We start from the raw sequence: 9,243 nt of genomic DNA on the forward strand, positions 1-9,243 counted from the left end.
TTGATATTGAATATCACGTGTTAAGTGTTACATATAAGGAGGATTAAGCCTCTATATATACATGTGCTAGGAACTACTTTCTAACTACTTTTTAATAGTGTTAACTAACTATTACAATGCTAGAACTAACTAACTAATTTTACTATACTTAATTAGTTATAACTAATTTCTATTAACCACACTATCTTCAATAGTTTTAGAAAATATGACGAATTTAGAACTAGACTTTAGACTAAAATTTAGAAAATATGATGAATAATTTTTCAAAGCCCTTGAATTTAGAATAAAAAGGTTTACATAACATTTTCACACACTTTATATCATATGTGAAAATGCACAAGGAAATAAGTTGACAAATTTGACCAAATTAGAATGTAGAAACATTCAAAGTAGATTATTGAAATTTGAAATTTATGAATTTGTATTTTGAGATTAACAATAAATTTATAAAATAATATATATATATATATATATATATATATATATATATATATAATTTGTATATACTAGCAAACTATTAATTCAAATTAAATGTTATCAACATAGTTTGATTTAATTGTGCCCCATAGCAAACTATTATTATTTCGCTTCTCTCCTTGTGAATCTCACTCGCCACTCTCGTTCTCTCCCNACAATAATATATATATATATATATATATATATATATATATATATATATATCAAATTTGTATATCATACTCTAGCTTTGCTCCTCATTGAAGCTACCAACATTGGATTAAGAGAATTAGTTAGTGATTGTATGTTTTTCTATTTTCAGGGTCAAAGTCTTAAATAATGGGGCACGATCAATACGTAGTTTAAAGGCATGCAATGAAAGTTTTTGCTTTTTGACCATATGTATATGGATACAATAATAACTGAAATATTATTATGTATAATTGAATTTCTAATAATGAAAGTATTTATAATATTTAACTCAAATATACTTTTATATCAATTTTGTGAAATACAATTGATGTTTTTAAATATGTCTATATATTGATTTAAGACACGAATTTAATTCAAAACTTTAAATGTTGTTTTTCAGTGACGAGATGTATGTTGCCACAAATGTAGTTGTAATTTCAATGGTGATTTATATGTACTACTAAAAGTTACTTTTTGTAATGACAAGGGTTGCCACTGATATTCTTTTCATTTTGTGGCGGAAAAGGTTACTGCTAAATGATACTAATAGTTTATACTTTTCTTGCAACGGTAGGAGTCGCTAATCATATTAATATTTAGTAGCGACAGATGTTTCCGCAGAAAGTTTAAACTTTTTGTGGCAACAATCTTGCCATTAAAGGCTTTGTTTTAGTTGCGACTAAACAATTGTGTCGCAATATTTTTTTTGTGGCATATTTTTTCACAAATTGTGTCGCCACAGATGAGCAACTTAGACCTCACCTCTAAAGTTAAAATGCTTAATCACACATACTTGCATTAAAAGTCTCAAGAGTCATGTCGACTATGTTACTAGCCTAACTAAAATGACCCTTCTATAGCTGATGAAATCATCAAAGTTAGGATTCAGAGGTCATCTTCTTAAACTTTTGATAAAAAATGACTATTTAAGATTCAAAAGATCTAAAACATAGAATTCGCATAATTAGAAGGCCATGTAATAGCTAAAAATCCAGAAAACAAATTATAATTATATACAACTCTGAAAGAAATAGATCTTATAGACTAGGATTAAGGTTAGGGTTAGGCAGAAAACAAGCTAATGGAATAACAGACTAATTAGCACCCATTATGGGTAAACCCTATCGAATAATATTAAATTTTGTTTTTATACAAATGAAATACATTTTTTACTAGATATAGGAGAAGTTAAATTAGAATATCCAAATAATTGATGGATAACAATTAAACGTTTAATATTATTCATGTTATGTATGTAAATGTGAGATAAAAAGGTAGCTATTCATATGGAAATAGGGATGACTATTTTGTTTGGATCCTTATTTGTAATTTTAATTTTCCTAGTAACTTTGTTGAGAGAGTGAGGATCATAAAGTATCACATTATAGTCTCCAAGAAAACCATCATATCTATAAAGTCCTTGAGAATTTGTTTTTCCATTTTGTTCAGGAGTTCTCCACTCTCCCATGAGCTTGTCTACAATGTCTCCTGCTACTGTGTTGTTAAAATTGTCATCCATCAAACACAAACTAGTACAATTTATTCCTGGCTTCCATGGTGCCCACACTATTATTCCTTCCACTCCTGGATGTGAAAATGCTTCTCTCATGATTTCTTCCAAGTAAATTGCCTGTTAAATATAGATGTGTGGACCTTCATTAGACATATGAAATAATAAAATGATAATTGGATGCATCTCTCTGAGTGATCAGATTCAAAACTTGAATCTTACATCTATCTATCTTTTTGTATTTTTTCTTTCTAAAATTAGATAACACTTCTCTAAGTGGTTATTAGTAGAACTTTATATATAAAACTTTAATATTACAAAATTTCAAGTTTGTCTTTAGAATGGTAATTTTTTTAGGGAAAATGCATAAGTAGCTTCAACCTACGCCCGAAATCTCAGAGACACACTTATACTATACTAAAGTCCTATTACCCCTTTAATTTATTTTTTTATAAATAATTTTCTACCCTTTTTGGGCTTACGTGACACTATCTTCTGAGCTCAATGTGTTGATATTTTTTTTAAGCTAGTGCCACGTAGGCTAAAAAGGGGTAGAACATTATTGACAAAATAAGTTCAGGAGATAATAGAACCTTCGTACAATATAAGTGTTTCTATAGGATTTTGGGCATAGATTGGGGCTACTTATGCATTTTTTTAAACATTTTATATAATTAAACCAAATGTGCATATTAAAAATAGTAATACTGGTTGATATAACATACAATAAATGGGTTCAGTCAATCTCAATACCTCCAGTACGAAATATATATACTATTTGAATATATAAAGAATTAATTTTGGACTTATAATTTTATAATTTAAACAACTTTCACCTAAAACGTCAAACTTTGGGATGAAACAAGAGAACAATATATATATATATATATATATATATATATACATACCTGATTTGCATTGTTAGGAACATCCATTTCAGTTAACCAAATAGGCATTTTAGTTTCACTGAATAAATCAAGTACAGCTCGTATGTATGGCATCAATGGTTTTCCCAAACCAAAGTGTGCTTGCAATCCAAATCCTATTGTCAAATTCTCATTTCCTGGATATAATCTAATCTCTCTCCATTTATTTATATACTTATGTGGACCTGCATATAAATCTCCTGGAATTTCAAGGCTATTAAATTCATTCAAATATAACGTTGCATTCGGATCAATTACATGAGCTATGTGATAAAACATCCCAGATGCCTGTGCTCCAATCTTATCTTCATAAAACTTGAAGTGTAAGTTCTCATTCACAACATCCCATTCAAAAATATCATTTGAGTAACGCGCCATTATAGACGCGATACGTCTTATTGCTGTAGCCAAAAGCTCTTTAGGTGTCATGTCATGTAACCAATATTGATTCATTTTTGGTTTATCCCATAGAACAGTATGTCCTCTTATTGCTATATTATTATTCTTGAAGAATTGGAACATGGCATCTGGTATTGTGTAGTTTTCGATTCCTCTTCGACTTTCTGTCCAGTACCATTTCATTTGATTTGTGAATACACTTGCTGTAAAACCTTTTTTAAGAAACCATTCTTGGTATTTCTTGTGTTGTAATAGTGTATCAGTAACACCACAACCAATATGGAAATATGGTTTTGTAAACTTGATGTTTACTTTTACTCCATGGATTGGTTTTCCTAGTTTGTCCTTTATAGCTAACACTATTTTCCTCTTTCTTACCTGAAATTCAATAAAAAATAGTTAGATGTAAATTGATAAGTAGCTAATTGTGATAAAATACTCCATCCATTCATTTTTAATCGCCATGGTTTCCCTTTTTATTGACATTTTACGATATTTTTAGTATATTTTTTGAATATCTCAATTTTTTGCTTAAAATATTGCAATAATCTAATTTTGTTAATGAAATTGACTTTCGAAAAATGTAGCGGACAATTAAAAGTGGATGGATAGAGTGAGTAAGAAGAGAGTATTATATAACTTACCCTTGTTATGGCTCTCTGTTGGTGTTGATGCCATTCTGTTTTGTTGAATTCTTTTAAGGAAACATTATCCACCCAAAAGTCAACTGTCTTATTGTAACACTGGAAGATAATTAATAACAAATAAATATTACATGTCAATAATAATTATATTCAGAGGTGAAAAACTCATTATGATCCCAAATTTGTACCATGTTACAAAAATTGCAAGAACAATTATGTGTTGTAAGTAGTGTAGGGGAGAAGAATCTCAAGTTCTATGCATGTAGTGAATATATAAGTTCTTTAATTTGTTGGGGTAGGATCAAAACTGACCTACTTTTGTAATTATCTATTTTTAGTGGTATATTTTAGGGAACAGTTGGGGTGGCAAAATCAAACCCAAATCGACCAAATCCTTTTAGATTTGGATTGGTTATTGATCCATCCATTTGTTAAGTTAACTCTCAACCCATTAAAAATTGGGTTGATATGTAACCCAAATTGATTTTTGAGAAATCTTGTCAAAATATTTTTTAAAAAAACTTTTTATTTTATTTTATATGTTATATAGTTATAATAAAGAAAAAATGATTTAATCGGGTATTAAAATCTTATAAAATGGCAAATAAAGCTATTAAAACTTAGTAAAAATTGAGAGGATTGAGTCATGACCCGTTACCTAACCCGTTTTGAGTCAACCTATTTTGACCTAACTCATTTAGGCCCAAACAAATGTGGATTGGGTGAATCTTGACCCATTTTAACCCGCCTAAATTTAACCCAACCCGCCCAGTTATCCTAGGGACTAGGTTAAAGCTCTTGAAATTAAAGAAATCATTATAATAAAATCAAGTTTCATATAGAGAAGCCTATGTTAGTCACTTGATGATATTTTTGTTAATCCGCAATATAATAAGAACAAGTAAATTAACTTCTAGAAAATTGATATTTTAATGATAAAAATGAAACACTTAAAAGAAATATAAATGTAATAATTATGGACTTACTACAAAATACAACTCTGTTGGAAGAGGAAATTCTGGTTGAAAGCCTCCTTTAAGCATGGTCCAACAACCAGGATAAGCATTTCCAGAGGCAATAACTCTCTTTGAATTTTCTTTGGTTATTATTGCAGCAGACACTGTTGTCTCTATTCCTTCACTAACCCTAACCCAAGCTATTGGAGAAAAAAAAAATCAAAAAAGTATAATTCAGAATAACCAACCAACTAACCAAATAATTAACGTATATGTAAATTATATATTGTTGAATAAATACCTGAAAATGTATAATAATACCCCTTTTCCATGAATATTTTTTGAGAAAAGGTTGCATTATACTCATTCCTATTATAGGCAACCATGAAGTTGTTTCTTGAGAAAGATTTTCTAATTTCAATTTTGGAACCTCCCATACCTTCCCATCCATGCAATCCTAGGTCAAATTTTGGATTTATCAATGTTCCTCCTTTATATTGAACATGTTGAGGTTCAGCCAAGCACTGATAATAATATCATGAAAAAAAATATATTTAATAAGGTTATAACATTTAATATAGTATGTGTTAATTTTTTTTTTAAAAAAAAAACTAAAAAATAGAAGTAAGTATAAGTTGTTACTTCAATACTAGCATTGTAATTATAAGCCATCCCGTCTACTCCATGTCCTAAAGGAAAACATAAACAACAATAAAATTAGTAAGAAACACAATAACACGTCGGATATCGATCAGTTGGACAGTTCCTGTCATCAACTTCCTTTTTCTAACAATCAGTAACTAACGATTCAATTTTTAAGATTGAAAAGGGCCTAGGGACATAGAAATGAGTTGTATAAGTTATATTTTTAGTTATTAATTTCCTTTATATAACTAATACCAAAATGGTTAAAAGGAAAACAAAGAATGAAGGGTATTATACCGGAAAAAAGTAGGAGGCAACACAAAATTACTTCATATGCACAAGAAATTGCTATCATAAGTAAAAGATCCTGAAAAATAATTAAGTGAAATTAACAATGACAAAAAAGAAGAAATATCAAGAGGAATATTATGCATTGGAATATATATAATTACCATCTCAATTGAGAGAAATTATCTTCTTCTTTTTTTAATTTTTTTTGTAAAAAGCTCTTTTGCAAGGGACATGAGATTTAAGTCCTACATTTAATTCAGCAACAAGTTTGAATAAATCCACAAGAGTCAAGTAGTAACTTATATTTGACAAACACAAAATAAAAAGAATAATTAAATTCTAATTAATTCATCCTTAGTAATAATTACATACGTTAATTTTCTTAATTAACTTGTATGTATTTAATAACCATCCCATATTCTTCTTTTTTTATAATATGGGGGTAAAGTTATAACGTTACCTATATTGAAAGATCCTTTTATTTATTTATTTACTTATTTACTATTACACTAAATAACATCATGAAATAATTTAAAATTATTTTAACCATAGTGGCTTGGATCATTTTGTAATATTCCTTCAAGATAATTTGCTTCAACGTGATGTATGAATGTTTCTTCGTCGTCTTTTCTCGATAAAAGTGCATTTCATTCTTATGTTCTTATGTGAATTCAGAATTAATATCAAGAATCCAAAAATTCATAATTTTTGCTTTTTACTTTCTCCGTCCATTATTGTTTGTCATGGTTTCTATTTTTAGAACTTTGACTAACATTTGAAGATGTATTTTTCATCATATTGATATGCAAAAAATTACAATTTATAGTATTTTTCATATAGTTTTTGAATATCTAAATTTTTTGTTTAAAATATCGAATTAATGTAATCAAATTTACTTTGCAGATTAGTCAAATTGAATTTCGAAAAGCGACATGACAAATGAAAATGGACGGAGGGGAGTCCCTTTTAAAATAATATTAAAAGGTTAACTAAAATATATATAAAATTGAAGGAATATTAAAACATATGAATACTTTGGATTTAATATTATTTAGATTAAGAATATTATATATTTGAAGAACAACCAAAATAAAAATAAAAATAAAAATAAAAATGATCCTAGTCTCTCACATTTCATTTTCTAGGCGTACATCCACTATATCATTGAGATGTAATGAACAAAATAATAATGGAAGGGGTTCTTTCCAAGAAGAATAAAAGCTTCTTACAGTAACTGTTAATTCAAGCTACTTGAGCTTGACAATCACCATTTATGATGGATGGAATGCTGCTACAACAATGCTCACAGAGAAGAATGGAAAAAACTGCTTTGGATTCTCATTATGAAAAGTAGTTCTACAAAATGAATACAACGTGCCTATTTATACATGATCTGTGGTTAAATATCTAAGTAACCAATTAACAACTCTAACTAACTATTTAGCAAACTTGTATAGTACTAACTAACTTCTACAGTATTAACTAACAAATACAATCTTAAGTCTCAGTACCCCCCTCAAGTTGGAGGGGAAGTAACCACTGCCAACTTGAACAATACAGAGTAAGAGTTTTAGTGAGTATATCCGCCAACTAATGATCAGTGTGTACATAGTGTAGAGTGATGATCCCCTCTTGGAGTTTAGTGCGTACGAAATGGCAGTCGATTTTAATATGCTTGGTACGCTCATGAAAAATAGGGTTCCGGGCAATGTGTAGGGCAAATTGGCTATCACAAAACACTGAAAATGGACATACATGGGGGACAATCAACTCACTAAACAGTCTCACTAACCAAATCAACTCACCAACGTCGACTTTCCTAAGGGATCTGTATTCAGCCTCAGCTGAAGAGAGGGATATTGTTTCTTGCTTCTTTGACTTCCAACTCACAGAACTGTCACCAAGCAAAACTATATACCCGGTAATAGATTTTCTGGAATCAGGGCATAAGGCCCAATCTGAATCACAAAAATATGAATAGTGTAATTATCTGAATTAGACATGAAAATCCCAAAGTGAGATCCAATTTAAGGTACCTCAACATGTGAAATACTGCCTGTAGATGTGGTTCTCGGGGTGCATGCATGAACTGGATAAGGTGTTGAACTCCATAAGCAATGTCAAGTCTTGTGTTGTTGAGGAAGTTTAGCTTACCAATGAGTTTTCGATAATATGAAGGATCTGATAATAGAGGGCCTTCATCAACCCTTAATTTAATCAAAGAATCAAAAGGAGAAGAGAATGGTGTAAACTGAGTGTAGTTATGCTCCTTGAGCAGGTCTAGTGCAAACTTTCTCTGAGATATAAGTAGCCATCATGTTTGTATAGAACCTCCAATCTAAGTAGTGCAACTTTCTTAGGTCTTTGTTTTTGAAGGTATCATGTAGAAAATATTTCAAGTTATTAATTTCGACCAGATCAGTGCCCATAACCAATACATCATCCACATAAACAACCACAAACACAATATATGAACCTGATTTCGTATGGAACAGGGAATAATCATCCATGGAGTGAGTATAACCTCTAGAGTTGAGGGCATCAGTCAATCTTGCATCCCAATGTCTACTAGCTTGCTTGATGCCATACAAGGACTTATTCAACTTGCAAACAATCCTAGAACAACCAGTGTCCACACCCTGAACTGTATCCAGTCCTTGAGAAATATCCATATATACTTCTTCATGCAGTTCTCCATGGAGAAATGCATTGTTAACATCCAACTGTAAAATGTACCAATGATTCTTGGCTGCAGTTGCAAGTAAAGCCCTGTTGTCATTTTGACAAATGGAGAAAATGTTCCATTGTAATCAATCCCAACATGTTGTGTATAACCTTTTGTTGCCAATCTGTGTTAAAAAAATCAGAAATTACTGGTTGTAATAAATCATTCAGAAACACGAAGTAACTGAGATTTTAGAACCAGTAAATAAGATGAACAGAAATTTATTTGTAAAAATTAATGTAATCTGTAAAACTTACCAGAATCTGGAATACTCTTTTTAAAAATTCAGGAAGAAAATCAAGTCCAATGAATTCACAGTGTCCCCTTAAGGAAATTATTCCCCTCTAGTATCCGAGGTTTGATTTGGAATATAACCTCCCAGGGTAAAATGATCTTAATCAGTAGAGTATAGATACCAAAAACTCTACTGTCAGCGAATCAATCCACAGCAGGAAAGTACACGAAGGAATATAAGTGTTTTTAAGAAGAAGGAAGATCA

The sequence above is a fragment of the Solanum pennellii genome, chromosome 11 (assembly GCF_001406875.1).
Source record: "Solanum pennellii chromosome 11, SPENNV200".
Taxonomy (NCBI): domain Eukaryota; kingdom Viridiplantae; phylum Streptophyta; class Magnoliopsida; order Solanales; family Solanaceae; genus Solanum; species Solanum pennellii.